The sequence below is a fragment of the Sabethes cyaneus genome, chromosome 3, assembly GCF_943734655.1.
Source record: "Sabethes cyaneus chromosome 3, idSabCyanKW18_F2, whole genome shotgun sequence".
Lineage (NCBI taxonomy): Eukaryota > Metazoa > Arthropoda > Insecta > Diptera > Culicidae > Sabethes > Sabethes cyaneus.
This window is the reverse complement of record NC_071355.1, coordinates 109,473,623-109,496,816: the sequence shown is the minus strand read 5'-3', so window position 1 is coordinate 109,496,816 and position 23,194 is coordinate 109,473,623.

Sequence of the window (23,194 nt, the reverse complement as noted above, 5' to 3'; positions counted from 1 at the left end):
GCACTAGAAATAAGTTTACTCTGATTTTAACTTCGATCGCATACTCTTAGCGTTTTGTGCAAAAGTATTTGCTTTTCGTTTGCATTATTTTACCAATTTTAGAACGTTTACCTTCCCATTTCGCGATTTTTAGATAAGTACAACATATGTATTTACTAAAGCATAGTTAAAATACAATATTTCATGCATTATTTCAAAGATATTAGATAAATTAAAGTATTCGAAGTTTGAATTACGTTTTGAAGAGTAATTCAAACTTCGAACAACCACAAATGATATCAGGTTTTTTCGGGTTTTCCCTCAGGAAAATGAATTATCTGCATTGTGAAGCTGTACAAAGTCAACTTGCTTTAGATATGGTACGTGCAGTTCAAAAGTATTAGCAATTCACTATAGAAGTATGAATTGAAACTAATTAGTATGTGAAACATTTAAATCACACGGTTAGTTGGATTTAAAAGACAGTGCATGGAAAAAAATATAAAATTCCTCTCATTTAAATTGAGTAGCATTAAAACATTAATAATTATCAAAGTAATATAACTGTTCAATGTCTGAGACAGAAACATTCGAGCTTTGAATCCCGACCATGAAAGTGTTCGAAGTTTGAATGAAGACCGAACTGTAATTTTTTGGTGCTTTTCAATATAAAATAATATTTTTTTAATCTTTCCACGAAAATAAATAAATTGTATTGCTATTAAGCCAAATATGAGGGTAGAACAAAGATGTTTTTGAACATTTCACTTTGAAGAAAGTTTCAGCATAGCTTAAGTGTTGGAGGTGTAAATCAGAACGGTAAATAGAAAAAATCAGAGGGGTTGTGCACAAGACACGACCGCATAGGTGACGTAGGACCACGTAAGTCCCTTTGTAGCGCTAGTAGGATGTATCCAGGTATGTAATAATACGATTCTTCATGTATACGTGCTATACATGCTGCATACGTAACGTTTATCAAAGTAGTAACATTGTATACATTCAATCCTCAACCGATTTTGGAGTTATATCCAATGATTGAATCTATTTTATTAAAACGAAACCAAGTCAGTAACTAAATCAAACAGTAAATAAATTTTTATGATATGTTTCTACGTTGAATAGTGCTTTTCCTCTGGTAATCGGTAGACGGTACGCGCGAGTTTTCAAAAACTTGAAAAATTTTCGCAACTTTTCGGCGGCTTACAAAAGAATACTGATAAAGCATTTACAACCTCCTGGCATTTTGGAAGTCGTAGAAAATGTCGCCCGTGACCAGAAAACTTATTTCCGTCATTTGTTGGTCGTCCGCCATGGCGAAAAATTCAACTTTTCCCTCGTTGACTCTGTTATTATGGTATTGACTGGGCAAGAAAATACAGGGGTTAGACAAAATGATCGGGACAGGCAAAATTTTGATGAAATTTAAACGGCCATAACTTTCACAAAATTAGACAATTTTAGATGAAACCAATTGCATTCGACGGGGAAATCTTTCTAGTTTTTCTAAAATATTTCAAGATTCGCAATAGTCAGCGGACGCCGGAGATATTGGTTATCTGGGGGTATTTCAAAAACTGATTTTTTTCATCGCTTGTATCTTTTTCTGTCATGGAAATTTATTCATATTCATATTTTATCCCAAAACTAGATTTCATTTCCAGTCGATTGGTGAAAAAAGAACGGAAATCCGACGAGAAAAAACCAAGTTACGGCCATTTTCGTAAAATCAGTACTAGTAACATCTATTGCTCTGGCCAGTTTAGGACATATCGCAAACCATGTCAATATGAGCATCAAACGTTAAGGTTTGATGAGCCATTGACACTGGAAGCATTCCCAGGTCCGCAGCGTGCCATGGCAGGCCCTGTAGCAGGTTGTAGGTACCCCGACGGAAGTGGTCGTTTCAGGGAATATTCGAAATCATGTCAATATGGGTGTCAAACTTCAGGATTTTCAACCCTCGTCAATTTTTGAAGTTTGACATCCATATTGGAATGGTTTTGGTCATGTTTTAAAACGGTCATAAAGGTAAGACATTACTGGCGACATTTCCAGAACTGATTTCACTAAAATGGCCATATCTCGGTTGTTTCACGTCGGATTTCCGTTCTTCTTCGACCAATCGACTGGAAACGAAATCTAGTTTTGGGATAAAATATGTAAACTAATAAATTTCCATGACAGAAAAAGATACAGGAGATTTAAAAAATTAGTTTTTGACATACCCTCAGACAACCCGGAATATCTCCGGTGTCCGCTGACTATTACAAATTTTGAAATATTTTTGGAAAACTAGGAAAATTTCCCCGTCGAATACAATTGGTCTCATCTAAAAATGTTCATTTTTGTAAATGTTATGGCCGTTTGAATTTCATCAAAATTTTACATGTCCCGATCATTTTGTCTAACCCCTGTATAATAAACTCTTCAATCGTTGTGTGTCCCTTAAAAGAACCGATTGTTTGATTATCATAACTCCTACTTGCAATAAACTTGCACTAACGCATTTAACGTAATTCTCTGTTCGGTAACTTGGAGTACCGATAACCGCTAACCAGGCACGGCTTGTTGCAACGGACCAACCGGAAAGCCTCAGCAGCTATGTAATCAACGAAACCGTTCGTATATGTTCCTGAATCACGATGAAATACCACTCCAAGTGGCCAGCTGCAAGTGACGTGGGATGCTTCTGGTCGTTTTGTTGTCGCGAGTAGCATATTTCCTGTCAATTCCAGGACTTCAGCAGCCAGATATGCCATCACGGCAACGAAATGAACCACCAGCAACAAGCGAACAAAATCACGAGGTGATCGGTTAAAATTATTTGATAAGAAGCGAACAATCAGATCAATTTAAATTAAATAGAATTAAAATCAGTGAGTGAAAATTCCTCAAATCTTCATGAACATATGTTTCGTTCTTAAAGGAACGGTTTTTCGACGTGATATACTGGAAATTTAAGCCTTCTTTTCCGTCTTCTTGGGCAGCAACAAAACAGTTTGGATGTTCGGAAAGACACTTCTCATAGCAGTGGTGACACGGGACAGCAATTTGTTCAACTCTTCGTTGTTGCGGATGGCCAGTAGGCCGTCCCTTATTTTTTTAAAATTGACCTAGCGATGAGCTCAATATCACAAAATGTTCGTTTTGTTGTGCAGAGTACAACGATATGCCATTAAGGTCCCTACGATAACGTTAAGTGGTGCCGCAACGGACCTTAAGATAAAATTATATGAATGACCGGATCTTCCATGCAATAACAAATACGCCACTATAGTGCATACGCTTGGTCATCCTTTATTTAGTTTTAGTGATGAATTCAATATCACAAAATGTTCAGTCTGACGTGCAGAGGAAGATGATATCTCGCGTAATTTTTAAGTAACATTGAGAGATTCTCTTTGGTCTTCCTCTCTTCCGATTATTGGCCTTGCCAGCGTTGAAAGAGGTTTCGAAGGCTGCTCGCACTTACAGGAAATCTCGTGCCGAACTGTCAACGCGTGAGTGTTGACAAAAGCAAAAATACTTCCCTTTCTTTTTTTCTCACGCAAAACCCTGAACAATATCAGCAACGCTGGCAAGGCCAATGACGGCGACATAAATGCATTTCAAAAAAAGTTTTCTTGACGATTAGGTAGGTAGTGACACCAGCAACCGATTTATGCAAGGCTGAAGCACGCTACTGTAATTGTACGTTTAATAAGTGTCAATAGGAAAATGCAAGCACGAATAGCCTGTGTGTATCTGTGTGAATGAATGAAAATAAGTTCTTTGATCTGATACCACTCTCTGTAATACAGATATCATCACATGATACCTGATATCAAATCGAACTATTTCTTCGGCGCGTGTGTTTCTTCTTCGCTACCGTTGCCAATATTTATCGAAATATTTTGAGTAGTAACAATGTCGCATAAGCTAAGAAGTGACCTCAATGCGAATTTATAATTGGTGCGCGTCTTTCTACGATACACCAAGTATGAGCTGCGTTTTATTACCAGCTCCGATTGGCAAAACTTCCAATTAAGGTGAAATTAGTCGTCATCAATTGTGCCAATTTCAAAAGCAGTTTTTTTGTTTAAAACAAAAATTTTGTTTATGAAAATATATTCGCTGTGTTCAGATTGACAAGAAGAATGCAGTATTTACATTTTTATAAACAGAATCCCGCTTTTGGGCCGAAAAACTGCATCCAAAATTGGGCTTTCCGACGAAAAGTTAATGACTGCTAGTTTCCCGTTAAAGTGAGTGCGAAGAACGCCGTTAAGCAAGTGTTGTGCTACTGGCAGAAAACGAAAATACCAATAATCCAGGAAGCACATTGCATTACGAAAATCATATCCCTCCACGCTAAATTAACGGCACTCTGCAATATCACGAAAGGAGAGCAAAACGCAACATAATCGAGAGACTCTCTTCTGCAAAAAGCTTGACAATCTTTTCGATATATCCAAACGCACGGCGATAACGGATATGCAGCAAAATGTTTAAAGAAAAGGGATCCAATAGTGAAGCAAGCTCTGTTGGAGGATATACAATTTCTGAAGGATCAGAAAGAAGGTCGTCGTGTATGTACTATTGCTGGTGTCGATGGAGTTCTTGCTGGCAAAATCCAGGAGAAACAGAAAGCAGAGGAGCGTAGGAAGCAAAGACAAAAGTTGCTGGAAGAACGTCGTAAGAAGAGCGAATACCAGTCAATGATAGGTAATAGTTGTTAAACATTTAGGGTATCAGGCTATTTTGATACTGGCTCACTTCAGCAGATATTCTTCGACATTCATTTTGGAAACACATGGTAAGCCGAAGAAAATACTCTGAAGATCGACCACTGTCAAAATAGCGCTCTATCTTAATAGATTCAACATTACAACATTTTTAAACTGCAGCCAATACCGTAGTTCTCTGCTTATCTAGTGAAGATAAAGACTCTACGAATACAAGTGATGGAGACGAATATCGTGTATCGACAGAATCTCCACAAAGACGCAGAGGAACACAGAATGTTGTGACCCCTGAATTGGCACAGGCTCTTGACGCTTCAAAGCTTAGCACCAAGGGTAAGTCGCTTAGAACATTGTTGCAGGCTCAATTTAAGGAACAGCTTACCTCATTGATTACAATTGCGGTACATTCATTTCACAGTTCATGACACACTGTGGCCCACCTTTTTGACATTTAAATTTTGAAATGTTAGAAATTGGCAGCCCTGCTTATGTTTGTTATTGTCAAAACGATCAAAACAGTCTGGCTGGGTGCAGGCGAGTTTGGCAGGTTTACACGATCAGCACCTCAGCGGCACAGTAAGGCACAGACTGAACAAAATTTCTATGAATGAGGTGAACGGAATGTTCTCAGCGACGTACCCTTGGTTAGCACAGATTCTGCTCCAGTAATCTTGGCAGCAGCTGCTAAATCATTTGGTGTCGATATAAATAATACAAACATTAACCAATAAAATTAATGCAAGGCTACAACAGAAATGTTACCCAAAAAGAAAAGGCTTTTCAGAACTTGCTGCAAGAAACTTCCAAACAAACAGAAGGCACCCCTACGTAACTCTGTAGGATCGTAAAATGTACTAATTGACTTACGTTTTAAATAAAACTAATTGATTTGAAAATGACACATGCGATGACTGCCTCGATTTTTGTTTGCTAGAACCTTTAGAATGCTCACTGCAGTAAAGAGCATGTCATTACGTTGGAGGTCGCTCATTAAACTACTTACGGAGCGTTGGGGGACCACCTAATGTTATCATAGGGGTCTTAAGAGCATATAATCTTCTTCTACACGGCCAACCGAAAATTTTGTGATGTTGAACTCATCACTAAAATGAATAAAGGATGACCAAGCGTACGCACTATAGTGGCATAGTTGTCATTGTGTGGAGGATCCGGTCATTCACATCATTTTATCTAAAAGTCCGTTGCGGGACCACTTAACGTTATCGCAGGGACCTTAACAACACGTCATTTTATTCTGCATAAAAAAACGAACATTTTGTGATGTTGAGCTCATCGCTAGGTCAATTTTTAAAAAATAAGGGACGGCCTAATGGCCAGCTGCAAGTGACGATAATTCTGATCGTTTCGTTGTCGCGAGCAGCATATGTCCTGCCAATTCCAGAACTCCTGTCGCCAGATATTCCATCACGGCAGCGAAATGAGTGCTCCAGCTCCAACACCTCGCTTGGTGAATTTGCATGTCTGCGTTGCCTTATCCGTGGGAAGCAGCAACAGCTGAAGCTTAACAATTTTCGATCGGATTCTGTAGGGCGTAAATTAAATACAATCATAAGGAAGCTTAACCCATAGCTTATATCGCATATATTTCTGTCATCCGTGCTAGGGAAGCACTGATGAGGGAAGGCAAAAATATGAAAACAATTCAAATTTTCAAAATCAATTTAAAAACAAAAATTTTTCAAATTCAATTTCAAAAACAAAATCAATAGTTTTCTATATTTTCAATATTTTCAATCGATTTCCCGATCAATTGGTGTAAATATCTTGGAAATCTATTGATAATTGACTGAATTATAAGCCGAAGCGAGAAAACGCGTTTCTACTTTGACGACGTAGCGAGAATTCTGGTAAAACATAGGTTCATTATTTTCAACTTTTCAATAGTTCAACATCAAGAATCCACACTTTTCTTTATTTGGGTCAATTCTTAGAAGATGTTCCAATCAATTGATGTAAGAATATTGAAAATCGATTGGAAAACCGCTGAGCTATTAGCGCTCAAAACCTTTCATTTTGCGAGACGCTCGCATTTTTCGATTTTTTGGAATGACACCCAATCTCAAAACTTGCCGTAAGACGTAGTCCTACGTCAAAAAGCAAAGCCTTGGTGCTACATTTCGTATATGAATATGACCTGCTGTTTTCGACTAGACAGATTTCGCAGCCAGCTGTTAGAGTTGACTTTTATAGCCTCTCTTAGTCCAGATTCGAACATACGACGACTGGCTTATTAGGTTTATCTCGTACGTCTACTCAACTCGAAAGTTTTTAATCTTCCTAGTGCATTGGGGTCGTTTTCGATCCATCGGCATTCTAACAAAGCTCGATACTCAATAACAAAACGAGCTAGAGACTTGAAATTTTCTGGTTTTTCTTAAAATTAAAAAACATTCTTTTTTGATTTTTCTTAACTTTGGAAAACTAACATTGTGGGGGAGTTTCAGCTTTCAGCGAAATCTAGAAGAGGCACAACAAAAAAAGTTACATATTATGCATTGGCAAGTTTTCAACTTGCTCTCATTAATCGATTTTCAATCCGAATTTTTCTTTACCTCATTTGAAAGATATGACCAAAAACTGACACTCAAAGTGTGTCGGTTCCGGAACATCCACTACCAGGTCCCGGTTTTTATACTTTGAGATAATTCATTTTGCGGCACATCAAATCACATCGGCTTGGTAGAATAAGACTAATGGAAGTAAAATGGGGACATTTTGGGGACAATTTTAAGTTTTAGGATGATTTATGTTGCAGCACGTCAAATTACATCACCCTGATAACATAAGACTATTAAAAGTATAATAAAGACATTTTGAAGGCAAATGGCCACATCAACATCGATCCACACACTTAAAATAAAGCACCGAAGTCGGAAAAATTTTGCCGAGATTTGGACAGCCGAGTTTTTTAAGTGTGCAGGAACATATGGTACCCGGTTTTTGGGGACATTTTTGTATTTTAGGATAAATCATCTTGCGACACACCAAATAACATCGGCTTGATAAAATAAAACTACCGTGAACGTACCATATTCTGCGCAGTTAAGACATTTTTATGATTCTTCCGCTATTATAAGTATTCTAGATTTAAATTAACAACGTAGATACCAGCAACGTGTAGTGCTACGATCTATAATATCTGGTAAAAATATAGAAATTATAAGTCGACTAACAATTGAGTATATTTTTCGTTTTGTAAACTTATCCACGGTGCCTAATTCTGCGCACTTTCTTGTCCATGTTCCTAATTCTGCGCATGTTTGCTCCTAATTCTGCGCACCCAAAAAGTGAAAATAAATACTCCTGCCATACTGTTTATGTCTTTATACGCTGAAATCACACCAGAAAATCCGGCATTAGCTATTACCATAAATAAATCCATGATCCAGCCTTCTTGTGCTGTCCGGGTAGCAAAGGAATATTGTTATCATTTTGATTGCCTCATTTTAAATATTTTATTCTCGATAATGTTAAGGGCGAATTGATTCGGGTTTTCTGCAAACTTAACATTACACTTTAGATTAATACTAAAAATTGTGTTTTCATATAGAAACCACTTCCCCACTCTTTGACAGCCCCATGAGATTTGACATTAAAAAAAATAGAAGACATTGTTTCACGAATTGTCGTAGGTTCGAACCCCGAGACACAGCACAGGATTCCAATCAATGCAAGTTAAAGATTCTACTTGAATTTTCATGCCTCTACACCTCAGTCATTTGGGTGCGGTTGCGTATTCTTTCGTGATTTCTTTGTAGGATACATTACTGCGCAGAATTTGGTACCGTGAAAGCACCTAATTCCGATCACCTAAGGCATGATTCATCTTTGAGTCCCTACTGAAAAATATAGCGTTGATATTTATTAACACAGTATGTGTCTTTAGCAAGTATTTTCAATTATGTTTCATGGAAAAATACTAAAATGCCTAAATTATTTACCGAAAGTTAAAAAAATGCATCATAGTATGATGCATCAGTGCACCTAATTCCGATCATCAATTATCAGGGGTGATTCTAATTCCGATCACAGGTGTATCTAATTCCGATCACGTCATGATGAGCTGTTAAAGCAAAAAAACTTTTGTCAACTCGTACCATATGGATCTCAAATGTGTTGCTTTTATGTAGTTTGACGATAATCCCCCTACCAGTCATCTTCTGCTTGCGTTAATGATCATTATTATCATTAGCTTAATATTCATAAAATTTGTGTACTCAAAAGATCGACAAGCGGATTATAAAACTTTCCTCTTCTTTGATCTTTGTTCAACTGTTACAATTACTATAAAATTGGGTCACTTCGACATTTTCATAAAGCTTTGATCATAAATAATAGTAAAAATCATATCAGAAAGGTTGTGTTCCAGACATGACCGCGTAGTTGGCGTAGAACTACGTGAGGCTGGTTTTCACAAAGAAACCTCGAATATTAAAGAAAACTTTTTTCACCATATTGGTATATGTGTAGCGTAAAATAGCGTAAAGTGAGAAAAAAACAAACAATATAATAATAATATTATCTTGCTGTACCGTATTTATGGTAGGTGAGCTATTTTGTGATATCAAAAACGAATATTTTTACCAGTGCCAATGTCGGAGTACTTCAGTATAGAAATTTGCTATACGCATCCAGCTATTAACAAAGTTCTAGGAGAAAACTTAAGTCCTCAAAATAATATGTTATTGTTATATTAAAAGAACACGCATTAATAAGATAGTTCATAACTGCGCTGTCGCTGTCGCTTGTTTGCAGCGTTAGAAAAGCAAAACGTCTGAGCCTTTCAGTTGGCTTGGAGGTACAGCACTGGTTTAATAACCCGATCAAATGAATATATCAAATTTATAACAGGATGAGTTCTAGATAATAAGTATTTTATAACAAAGTATCCTTTGCGTTTTGTTATAAACTTGGTCTCGTTAGCAGTTGAAATTGTAACAAAATTTGCTCATGGCATATCACAAATATATCAAATTATGATATAATTTTATCTAGTTTATATCCACATGAGTAACAAAAATCAGTATTCTGTCTTGCTGTATATTCAAATTGTGACAAAGCGATTTATAAGTAACAGAACGAGATAGAATCTTGGTAGAAACATCTATAACAAAGTTTGATAGAAATAACTTGAGCTGCTAACTTGAGAACTTGAGCAACAATTTTGTAAGATTTTTGCTAGAATCATCTGATCAGGAAGCTAGACGTCACATGTTCGAATCTCGACTGAAAGAGTTAAAGGATTTGTGGCACAATTGTCCCGTATTCTTACAGGCTACGAAGTCTGTCGTATAAAAACAGAAGGTCAAAATTCCATCAAATCGGAATGTAGCACCTAGGCAATACTGTGCTCTGTAGTAAACAAAAAACACGCAACTTTATTTTGCTTCTTTGTCTTGAATCAGCAGCAGCCACAAGCTTGATGCTTGTGAAAATGCAGAGGATTCCCTGGTCTTTATTAGCACCAAGTATTGGACTAACATGCCTTCCTATCCCACCAGGACCCGCATTCGGACGTGGCCGGTGTCTGTATTGATCAGCACGCAGGGACCTGATAAGGTTGCACAACAAGGAACAGTGCGCTGTCCTAAGCATGCTTTTTCCAGCCATCATTTTGCAATTTTCATCGGTCCTGGTCAACTTCTTTCATTCTTCAACAATCTTTCATTCTTCAACAATCTTTCATTCTTCAACAATCTTTCATTCTTTCGGTGGCTTAACGCCAAATTTTGGTTGACACCCTGCCGTAAGACGTAGTCCTACGTCAAAAAATTTCGATAATCCTACCATGTTATCATGTTGCAATCAATCCTAAAATACAAATAGTGACTTCGTTAGCTTGCATTTTGCCAGTTTATAACTTTGATATAGTGATCGGAATTAGAAGCAGAAAAAAAATTATGTTCATAATTCCGATCAATTACTTTAATGGAATAAATTCCGCAAATACAGCATTTTTTCAGCCAAATTTGATACAGATCGGTTATATATGCTTGTATCTATTAGTTATCATAGAATACCGAAGAAGGTAATATGTTTTCACGCTGTTATGATCTTAGCAAATTTGATCGTGCGCTTAGCACTTCGGCTAAGAAAATACATTTTGATGGCGTTTTTTGCTTCTGCCTGTCGAATTTAATTTATTTTGAAGTGCATGATGCGCCAAAGGCAGTCATTTTTCAACAACTGACACATAAACACATAGCACAATAACTAAGCGTGCTCATTTACTACAGATTTTGGCTCAATGTTCTAAAAATTGACCATTTAGGTTGAGTGATCGGAATTAGGAGCTGATCGCAATTATGTGCGGTCACGGTACATGAATAAAAAAATCTGTGTCTAAATCTGCGCATTATTGCATTGCATTTTTCTAAGGAAAGCAATGCATGCAATCACTCTTTTTGTCTGAAACATGACTAAAACTAATTATTCTTTCTAATTATGCTGGCTAATTTGCATTGGCGTAGCTAGAGGGGGTGCCTAGGGGACCAGGCCCCCTCCAGAATTCGGCAGGCCCCCTCCAGAAATTTTCTGCATTAGAATTTGAAAACGTGAAAAAAAAGAACCGTCTACCTGCAGAGCTTTACGAATATGTCCGAGAAACGCTGGCAACACTGGGTTATTTGTTATTTCCAATATTCGGGAGGAGGAGAAGCAACCGGAGAAATGGATGGAAGGAGAGGCAAAGCGCTGGTAAAGCCGCTTATAAGGTATTTTCCCAGATCTTGTTAGACCGGCTTTTGCCGTTAGCACATGATTGCGTAGGAAATCGCCAGGTAGGTTTAATGGGGGCTAATACAACTACGGACCATATTTTAGCCATCCGACAGATCTTGCAAAGATGTCGGGAGTACAACGTGTCCACGAATCACATGTTCGTTGTTTTTAAAGTCGCATAAGACGCAGTCCATCGAGACCACCTATGTAATAGATAATGCGGCGAGATGGACCAAGTCTGGTCTTAGCCTTCGTGTGCTTAAAGCACGACAGCAAAAAAACAGATAATGCAATAATACGGTTTTCCGCATAAACTGACGGGACTTATGATAGTTATATTGGATCGAGTCTGAGTTTCGTGCGCATCTCGGAAATACTCTGGAATCCGTTCGAGACGCATCGAAGGTTGAGACAAGGTAATGACTTATCCTGCATGCTGTTCAACATCGCTCTTGAGGGGGTAATCCGATGAGCGGGTATCAAAACGAGAGACACAATTTTTATCAAGGGTAGTGAACTCCTTGCCAAGAACTTTGCGATTAAGAAGCCACAATCGCCGCCGCACGAAGTTGACGATGTACAGAATCATTGTTAGATCAATAGTTCTTGACGAAGCTGAAGCCGGGAAGTTTATGCTCATAAAAGGCATACGCGCCCTTGCCGTGTTCGAGGCGAAAGTGCTGCAGACGATATTTGGTGGAGTACAAACCGAAAGCGGAGAGTGGTGGAGGCGTATGAGCTACGAGCTACAGGCTGCTTGGAGAGATTCCCTTCGTACATCTGGCGAAAGTCGGTAGGCTACGGTGACACAGACACGTCGTAAGGATGCTGGACGACAGTGCGACGAAAACAGTTCTCTTCAGCAACCCAAGATGGCTGCAAGATGGCTCGACCAGGTCGAAAGTGATTTTCGACTTCTGAGACAACTGGGAGCTATACGACAAGTTGCCCAGGATCGAGTTGAATGTAGACTACTGCTTGAAACAGCACGAGCCACTCCGGCTCTATAATGCTGACGATGATGGCGCTTATATAAGTGAAAAAGTTTTTTTGGCAGGCACCCCCTAGGCCCCTCCCAGAAAAATTTTCTAGCTACGCCAATGCTAATTTGATCATTGCAAAGAATTTCGATCATAAATTTGTTAATTTTCTAGAAGGACAATCTTAGCGTTGCTGCTAACGACGATGTTTTCTGCCATAAAAAAATACTTTATGTTTCACGTTAAATTATTTCGCTCTCAAATATTATGGCCCGTTTATGAATAATGGCGTAATATTCAACAGACATGTATAAAAAAATAACGCAATGATCATAGTTATGCACAATGCTAAAAAATACTTATATAAAGACAAATGCGCAGAATTAGGAGCTGCGTAGAATTAGGTGCGGTCACGGTAATGGAAATAAAATAGGGTCATTTAGGAAGCAAATGGTCATTTTACCATCGGTTCCGGAGCAACCGGTACCTGGTTCGAGGGACATTTTTGGCTTTTGGAGTAATTCATCATCAAATCACATCGCTTTGATGGAAGGACACTGATGAAAGTACAGAGGGGTTATTTTGGAGCCAAATAGCCATTTCAGCGTCAGTCGCATAAAATCCAGCGATTCGGGGCAGATGAATTATCATTCAATCCACCAAGCCGATGTGATTTGCAAAATGAATTATCTCAAAGTATAAAAACCGGGACCTGGTAGTGGATGTTCCGGAACCGACACACTTTGAGTGTCAGTTTTTGGTCATATCTTTCAAATGAGGCAAAGAAAACGAAATTCGGATTGAAAATCGATTAATGAGAGCAAATGTCCTCAAAACCCGGCTTCCGGATAGTCCGGAACCAATGATAAAATGACCAAGACAAATGGCTCCATTGCTCTTGTAAATGTTTTATTTGATCAAGGTGATGTTATTTGATGTGCCTCAAGATAAATTATTTCAAATTCGACAAATGTCCCCCGGAACCAGGTAACAAATGTTTCGGAACCGATGCTGATGTGGCCATTTGCTTTCAAAATGTCTTTATTACATTTTCCGAGGGGTAAGACACTGTTGAAAATATATTACTTTTCTCTATGGAAATATTTTTTCAACCTTAATCTATTTATACCGTTCCCACGCTAATATAACCTGCAAATATATTTGCAAATATGGGAGTGTCAAGAAATGTAGTATAAACAAAATATTAAATTTAATCTGTAATATAAACAGAACATTAAAATAAATCGTATTCCATTATTCATCTCCTACGACAAAACTCGTACCATAAAATCCCTTAGTTGTCAAACTACTTTGTTACACAATGCATTCCACAATGCATGCATTCCATGCACCGCAACGCGTCGGGTACGGAACGGGCCCGGGTACCCGACCATCTTTAGTGTTAAATGTGATCAATAGAGATACCCGACCCGACCCGTACCCGGTTTCAAAAACAAAAATTAAAGACCCGTACCCGACCCGAACCCGTAAATTATTTTTTATCAATTCCCGAACCCGACCCGAACCCGGCGGGTACGGGTACGGGTTTCGGGCAAATTTTCCGCTACCCGACCATCTCTAGTTACCATGCACTCTGTTACTATGCGGAGGCGGTGACGTCATTGTTGCGTATGACGCAATCGATCATGCAATGATCAATATAGCGCGTTGTGGGCGTTAAACATTTTTACGATTTTGTTTTGATCGACTGTTAGCCGATCATATCAGAACATGTCATTGGTCAGTATTTAAAATTTGCTCAAACTCCTCCAGAATTTTGTAGTGATAAAAATAATTTGCTTTCTCCGTTAGGATACGAATTTCAATAAAACAATCTTAGTTTGGTCGCAGAGGCGAGAAGTCATGTAAGGGTGTATATTATTTCGAAGTCCGATGAAAACTTTTAAAGTAACAATAATATCAATATATTTGCCTAATATATTTATATATTATAATCTGAGTTTCTTGATATTTTCGGTGAAAATTAGACCAATACTGTGTTTTCAGCGGACGTTTCGACCTACTATTCTTCGGTCATTGACTACGCCTAAAACATATAACATTTATTTGATAATTTATATAGTAGACTTTGAACAATTTTCTTCGGATGTTACCCACTTACATTAACACGTATATTCTATACCTCGTCATCTATCTAACTAAGCTAAGCTATCGTTTTTTCTTCTTGTCGTCCAATTGTCGTAATTTGAGCATTAGTCCGTTGTATGTGTCATTACAATTTTTTTTTGTTTCATCATTGGAATTGGATCTTTTAATTGGCTGAAAATTTGGTTTCTTATTTTGTCCCTAGGTTTCGTAGCTGTTATTAAATTACTTTTACGAAGAACTTTTGCCAATTTTTCACTCAAGCCAGGAACATACGGAGTCGATACATATTTTACTTCAATTTGGTTTTGAACATTACTTTCCAACGTGTTGTAATGCTTATGCACGCGCTGCTTCAACATTTCCTGAGTAAACCATGCTGGATAGTTATTACCTTCTAGCAGTTTTGTTGCTGTTTGTATTGCTGCTGGACGATCATCTGCATTCGTCAGTTTTATCGCACGATCATACAGCGCGGCTGTCGTGTTGCGTTTGTGTTGAAACGGGCTTTCAGATTTAAAATCTAAATATCTCCCATTGACTTGTTTGGACTGCCACATCGTTTGGATTTTCCCATTTTCCCGTACTAGCATCATGTCCAGGAACTTTATTTTTCCTTCCTTTTCCTTTTCTATGGTGAAGTTGAGTCGTTCATGGAAAGCATTAAATGTATTCAAAATTCCCTGGATATGCTCTTCCCTCGCTACGCATAGGCAATCATCCACATAGCGACGATAGTACTCGAGCGGTATTTGTTTGTATTGTAGCGACTGCATACTCGTCTGCTCCAATCGTTCCATGACCACGTTGGCGATCACTGGTGAGAGGGGCGACCCCATTGGCACCCCCTGGACCTGTTGGAAATAGCAACCATCGTGTACGAAATAGGTTGATTCTAACACCAATTTAACCGCTGCCAAAAAGCTTGTCTGTGTTATCGTAGTGTTTTTGCTTATTGCATTCCACCGTTCGTTCAAACATTCTAACGCAAGATCGGTTGGTACGTTAGTGTACAGAGACGTGACATCCAACGAGAACAACACAGACTCATTTTGAAATTGCTCTGCCGCTATCTCGCTCGCAAATTCAAAACTGTTTTTTACGTGGTGACTGGTTTGTCCAACAATGTTACTTAGAATATCAGCCAGCATTTTGGCTATGTTGTATGTTGCCGAACCAATAGTAGATACAACCGGCCGTAGTGGTCTATGCTCCTTGTGAATTTTTGGTAAGCCATATATGCGAGGCGGGTCGCTGCTGGACATTTTAAGCTTTGTATGTATGCGTTTTTCGATATATTTTTTATCCAGCCACTCGTCTGCAATGTTGTTAACCTTTTTACCTTTTTACCTTTGTTATACTATAACAAAGGTTTAGGAATTGGTCGAAAAACACGAAATTGATCCGAGGCCCAGAGGGCCGAGCCACATATACCAATCGACAGGGTTCGACGAACTGAGCAATGTCTGTGTGTGTGTGTGTGTGTATGTGTGTATGTATGTGCGGAGCGCAACTTTTCTATCGCCTGTTTCTCGGAGATGGCTGAACCGATTTGTTCGCTATTACTTTTGTTTGAAAGGTATTATTGCCTAGTATATCACTATTGAATTGTTTCGAGGTCCGACATTTCGTTTAAAAGTTATAAGTAAAAAAGTAAAAATTACGTGACACGATTTTCTCCGAACCCAAATGACCGATTTCAACGATCTTGGTATCGAATGAAAGCTCTTGTTAACGCTAAATTTTTCGGATAAATTTTATTGAAAACAAACAATCAGTTTAAAAGTTATGCTTAAAAAACCTGTTTTGACAAGGTAATAATTATCGCCTGTTTCTTAGAAATGACTAAAGCGATTTAGACGCTATTAGTCTCATTTGACAGGTAACATAACCTAATAGATCACTATTGATTTGTTTTTTGATTGGACGTTTAATTTGAGAGTTATGATCAATTGAATACAACACATTAAAATTTACAATAATTTATAACGATTTCATCTAAGATGATTTATCTAGTTTGAATTATTTTGGCATCAAATTAGAGATTTTAATGCTACAAATATATCTGCAAAATTTCAGAAGAATCGGTTTTGCCGATCAAAAGATATTAACCCTCCAACACTCGCCCCGACTTTTGTAATTCGGTTACTCGTGCGCACAATGGTCCAAAGCCAAAAAGACATGCGCATTAGAATTTTGACTGGGAAAACTTGGTTTTAGGTTTATGGAACCTTCGGAAGAATTTCTTGAAATTGAAAGTTCTATCGTCTGGTGCAATTTAAATTTTGATTAATCCCCCTATAAGTGAAATAAAAAAAATATTTTTCTTCAGTTTCAATATAACACATTGATGTGTTCTGCAAAGTTTTAGAACATATTATTACAAGAAATTTTGTTGAATACAGTAACCTTCTATCTATTAAGCGAAGAGAGAAAAATCTTATTCATTGTATATGAATTTGTAAGATCAGTTTTTTCTATTTTAGCTCTTTTTGTAATTGTTGCATTCCTTTTTATGTACTACAAAATTGTATAAATAGTATAAATAGTAAAATTACACAACTTTGATTAATATAGTATACCTCTATGTTTGTTTGTTTAGGTACTGTAGAACTTTGATTAAAAAAAAGCCTTAATTTTGACCCCGAATGACTCGACTACCAACAGATACATTTTAAACATTTTATATTTGCTAATTATGTTGCTGCATACAGACACCATTTTTACATATGAAGAAACGAGAGAAACTTCCAGGGCCAATCGCGGTACAACTCACATGCTGATTGCTTCGTTTCTGTGATGTCAGTTTATGCTGATCTATTTGCCCAACAATTTAAAGTATTAATGCATAATTATGACATTTTGCTCATAACAAGGTAATTGAAGAACATACGTTAGTTAAGCAGAGATTTGTAACTTTATAACAATATGGCATTCAAAAACCTACACGTGTTGTACAAAATGCAACAGCGTGAGTAATCGAAGGTTAATAGAAATTGATGAAATTTATTCAAGAAAACTTTATTGATGTCAATCAAAAATAATGGCGTTACAGAAATTTATGCGTAGTTCAAAAACCTATGAACTAGACTTTTACTACGCAATGTATATGTTAAAGAATAATATTTCCTCTTATAACTTGCTTTTACTTGCACTTACTCAAATTAGAAACAACCAGCATACCCTTACTCAGTAATTTCATGAAAAAAGGATCTATCAAAATTTATAGGTGCTGCTATTTTATTCAAATTTTGTAAACTTATTAAATTTCCAAACATTTAATGAAAACCAACGCACCACGCAACGGTAACCAATAGATGAATTATGTTTCGAAGACGTGTCGATTTCTATCTCAAGTTCTAAGCAAGTAAGACCGTATAACAAAGGTTCCTTTCACCACTAGGTGGATTAAATCGGGTTTTTATACTATAACAAAGGTTTAAAAATTGGTCGAAAAACATGAAATTGATCCGAGGCCCGGAGGGCCAAGTCACATATACCAATCGATAGGGTTCGACGATTTGAGCAATGTGTGTGTGTGTGTGTGTGTGTGTGTGTGTGTGTGTGTGTGTGTGTGTGTGTGTGTGTGTGTGTGTGTGTGTGTGTGTGTGTGTGTGTGTGTGTGTGTGTGTGTGTGTGTGTGTGTGTGTGTGTGTGTGTGTGTGTGTGTGTGTGTGTGTGTGTGTGTGTGTGTGTGTGTGTGTGTGTGTGTGTGTGTGTGTGTGTGTGTGTGTGTGTGTGTGTGTGTGTGTGTGTGTGTGTGTGTGTGTGTGTGTGTGTGTGTGTGTGTGTGTGTGTGTGTGTGTGTGTGTGTGTGTGTGTGTGTGTGTGTGTGTGTGTGTGTGTGTGTGTGTGTGTGTGTGTGTGTGTGTGTGTGTGTGTGTGTGTGTGTGTGTGTGTGTGTGTGTGTGTGTGTGTGTGTGTGTGTGTGTGTGTGTGTGTGTGTGTGTGTGTGTGTGTGTGTGTGTGTGTGTGTGTGTGTGTGTGTGTGTGTGTGTGTGTGTGTGTGTGTGTGTGTGTGTGTGTGTGTGTGTGTGTGTGTGTGTGTGTGTGTGTGTGTGTGTGTGTGTGTGTGTGTGTGTGTGTGTGTGTGTGTGTGTGTGTGTGTGTGTGTGTGTGTGTGTGTGTGTGTGTGTGTGTGTGTGTGTGTATGTAATGATTTTTTCTATCGCCTGTTTCTCAGAGATGGCTGAACCGAATGGTTCGCTATTACTTTTGTTTGAAAGGTGTTATTGTCTAGTAGATCACTATTGAGTTGCTTCGTGATACGACGTTTCGTTTAAAAGTTATAAGCAAAAATGTGAAAAATACGTGACACGGGTTTCGATCTTAGTATCGAATGAAAGCCCTTATTAAAGGTAAATTGTTCAGGAATTTTTAATTGAAAACAAATAAGTAGTTTAAAAGTTAGCCTTAAAAAACCTGTTTTGACAAGGTAATAATTATCGCCTGTTTCTTAGAGATGGCCAAACCGATTTATGCGCTATTAGTCTCATTCGAAAGATAATATATCCTAATAGATCACTATTGAATGGTTTTTTGATTGGACGTTTAATTTGAAAGTTATGAGCAGCCGTATACACCACACCAAAATTAACAATAATTTATAATGATTTTAACCAAGATAATTTACCTAATTTCAATTATTTTAATATCAAACGAGAGGTTTTGACACTACGAATATATATGCAAAATTTCATAAGAATTGGTTTTACCGGTTAAAATATATTAACCGTCGAACACTCGCGCCAACTTTTGTAACACAGTTACTCGCGCGCACAATAGCCCCAAACCAAAGAAAACGTGTGCACTAGAGTTTTGACTGGGAAAACTTGGTTTTAGGTTTATCGAACCTTTGGAAGAGTTTCTTGAAATTGAAAGCTCTATCGTCTGGAGGAATTTAAATTTTTATTAATCCCCCTAAAAGTAAAATAAAAAAAATATTTTTCTTCAGTGTCAATATAACACATTGATGTGTTCTGCAAAGTTATAGAGCATATTATTACAAGAAATTTTGCTAAAGACAGTAACCTTCTATCTCTGCAGCGAAGATAGAAAAATCTTATTTATTGTATATGAATTTGTAAAATCAGTTTTTCTATTTTTGCTCTTTTTGTAATTGTTGTATGACTTTTTCATGTACTACAAAATTGTACAAATAGTAAAAATACACAACTTTGCTGAAAACAGTATACCTGTATGTTTGCTTGTTTAGGAACTGTAGAACTTTGATTATAAAGAATACCCTAATTTTGACTCCGAATTACTCGACTACCAGCAGACGGATACATTTTAAACATTTTACATTTGCTGATAGTTTTTCTGCATAACTTTTCCCAACAATTTAAATTATTAATGCATTGAATAATTATGATATTTTGCTCACAATAAGTTTGTTGAAGAATATACGTTAGTTAAACAACGATTTGTAACTTTATAACAATATGGCGTTGAAAAAGCTACACGTGTTGTATAAAATACAACAGCGTGAGTTAATAAAAATTGATGAAAATTATTCAAGAAAACTCTATTGATGTGATTCAAATAGAATGGCATTACAGGAAACTATACATAGTTCAAAAACCTATAAACTAGACCTTTACTAGACTATGTATATGCGAAAGGATAAGATTTTCTCTTACAACTTACTTTTATTTGCACTTACTCAGATTAATAATAACTTACTTATCCTTACTCAGCAATTTCATGAAAAAAGGATCTATCAAAATTTAAAAGTGTTCCTATTTTGTTCAAATTTTGTGAACTTTTTCAATTTTCAAACATTTTATGTTAACCAACGCACAACGATAACCAATAGATGAATTATTTCCCGAAGACGTGTCGATTTCTATCTCAAATAGCAAGTAAGACCGTATAACAAAGGTTCCTTTCACCACTAGGTGGATTAAATCGGTTTTTAGTATTTTATTCGTTGGATCAGTTTGCAATTTTTGGTACGTAGTTTGATCTTCCAGCATGTCGTTCATTTTTTGATTATATTCTTGTGCAGAAAGAATAACTGTTTGGGTGCCCTTATCTGCCTTGGTTATCAGTAGATCGGGATTCTCTTTGAGAAACTTCTTGCTGTGTTGTATATCTTTACGTATCCAATCATGTTCGTCGTGTCTTGGTTGCATTTGAAAGTTAATATGGTTCATCATAATATTAGATATTTCAGCTCGGATCTCATCAGCATTCTGTTTGAACCGTATCTTATTTTCGATTTCTGCAGCTACTTCAATGTAGGGAGTGTTTTGTTTGTTCTGTACATTAAAGTTTGGCCCTGGCATTAGCACTCTCTCTAGGTACGGCGGGATGGGTGTGTTGATGGTGTTTACTACCCAATCCGACTCACGACTTAGTGTACTTACTTTGCGGGATTTTAATGTTTCTATCTTCCTCTTTTCTCTTGACTGGACCGTGTTGAAAACCTTCGCGCTCTTGGTGTTGGTTATTTCTGTGATTTTTTGCAAATCCGCGCTCTCGAAAATGTTCGTCATCTTCGAAATGAGAAAGCCTTTCTTCTTCTTTAACTCAGCTAGCGATCGCTTTGTATCTGCGATCATGACGCTTAACACTAGATATACCAGCATTTTAAATATACCTATTTATACCAAAACCAGTCAAAATGACTGGTGGATAAGAAACGGTTGGTGAACGACTGAATAATGTGCAACACAGACCCTATAGTGGTCCTTAGCCTCTTATCCAGCAACTTTTATCTCCACCTCCTCGTGGTAGGGTAACCAACCTGTTTTGGACCTCATCTGCAGCTGTACATAATTTTGACACTTTCATTTGATTTTGCTATAAGTGTCCAAATTATGTACAGCTGCAGATGGGGTCCAAAATAGGTTGATTACCCTACCAGTCGGAATACGAGCAACCTTTCCAGAGGTGTGGTAACCAACACTGGTGGAAACTAAAGTCGTATACTGTTACCGTTTGCTCATTTTACCCCTTTTACCACACAGGAATAGCAACGCGAGAGAACGGGTATACTGCTATTCAGCATGATTTGCGTCAATTTAATGTTGCTATAATTTGTCTAAAGTCCCGTCATAGTTGTCATTGGTAGTTTTTTGAATAATTTATAATAAATGTTATTTGTATATTAGGAGATAGGGTTAAATTAGGCACTAAAATTAATAATCTACGGTCTAAGGCTAGGATTAGAATAAGGAATAAAATTGTTAACACACTAAACACAAAATATTGCTGGATCTGGGAAAGCGGAAACACCTGGATGGAATGAGCACTGGAAGGAGGGATGTCAGGGGTGCAAAAGGAGGTTGGAAAAGGGAGGAAGGGGCAGTTAGGTTAGAAACGATAGAAGCCTAAAAAGTAATACCATTCGTTGCTAAACCACCAAAGACTACAGAGAGGAAAAATTCTATAAGTAGTTATTGAAAAAGGAAAGATAGCGTATCGAAGGCAAAGAAGAGATACGAGTGAAGAAAGTTAAAGGAAAAACCGAAGATAAAAGTTAGAAGATAAAAGTTAAGGACGAGTAAAAGTTAAGAGAATCAGGTATTACTGGCTTAAGTGAAGGAAAATTAAAGGCAGAAAATTATAGTTCCGTTTTGTTCCTCCCTCCCCAACCTCCAGGACCCATTATTGTCCATTAGCTGGAATTCAACCGCGTGGCTGGCAAGCCGCGGTGTTTTCCATATGAGCCGAGTGCCAGCATCACCGTTAACCTGAGATAGGCTACTAGACCTGGACACTACGGACGACAGCAGCAGCCACGCTGCGAGAAGCAGATTGCAGAACCACCAGACGCCACCACCGTCCGATTCGACACCGCCAGATCCAGCATCAGCCGGCCGGCCCACCGTACACTTACACTATCCGACACTCAGTAAGTTTAATAAAGAGTTTGTTAAAAAGACCGTGTTTGGACTTCCGATTGGTGTCACATTGTCCCACAGCCGACCTTGAGCCTCCGGACCTCACGCTCGAGCTAGCCATAAAAAGAGGCCTTCGGAGCCCAGCCCCGGATAGTCCCCAGTGGTTCGACCAGGGACTGAGGTCGATTGTCGTGGTCCTTCCGACACGCGAAGTAACAATACCGACAGGCAAGGAGGCACTGTCTTGTCTCGGCACTATACGATAACAGCCCCATCATGAGACTCGGCAGCATAGCCCTAGTAAGGCAAGCTTTTTATATCTAAAATATTAAGAAAAATCAAGAAAATTCAACTCGAAACATTTAACATGAACAGGCGATGAAACAAGGATTTGGAATGGATGCTTCCTACCTGGAACGGTAAAACCAAATTTCGTGGATGGCGACAGAATGTTGCTCGTTCAGTTAGAACCGCAAAAGTTCGACATTGTGGCACTACAGGAGATCTGTCGCAAAGGCGGGAAGGTTTGGGGGATCCGTGGCGGCAAGGCCCAATTTTGCCAGAACGATGGAGCAACCAACGAGCTTCGTAGTGATGGGCAGAATGCAGGATCGGGAGAGGATATATGTGTTGAGGATAACAGGCCGCTTCTTCAACTACACCATCATAAACGTGCATTGGCCACACGAAGGTAGACCCGACGACGAGAAAAAAGCGTTCTATGTCCAGCAGGAGGCAACATACGATAGCTGCTCGAGTGCTCGCCACGGGATATCATCGTCATTGGGGACATGAACGATCAGATCGACAG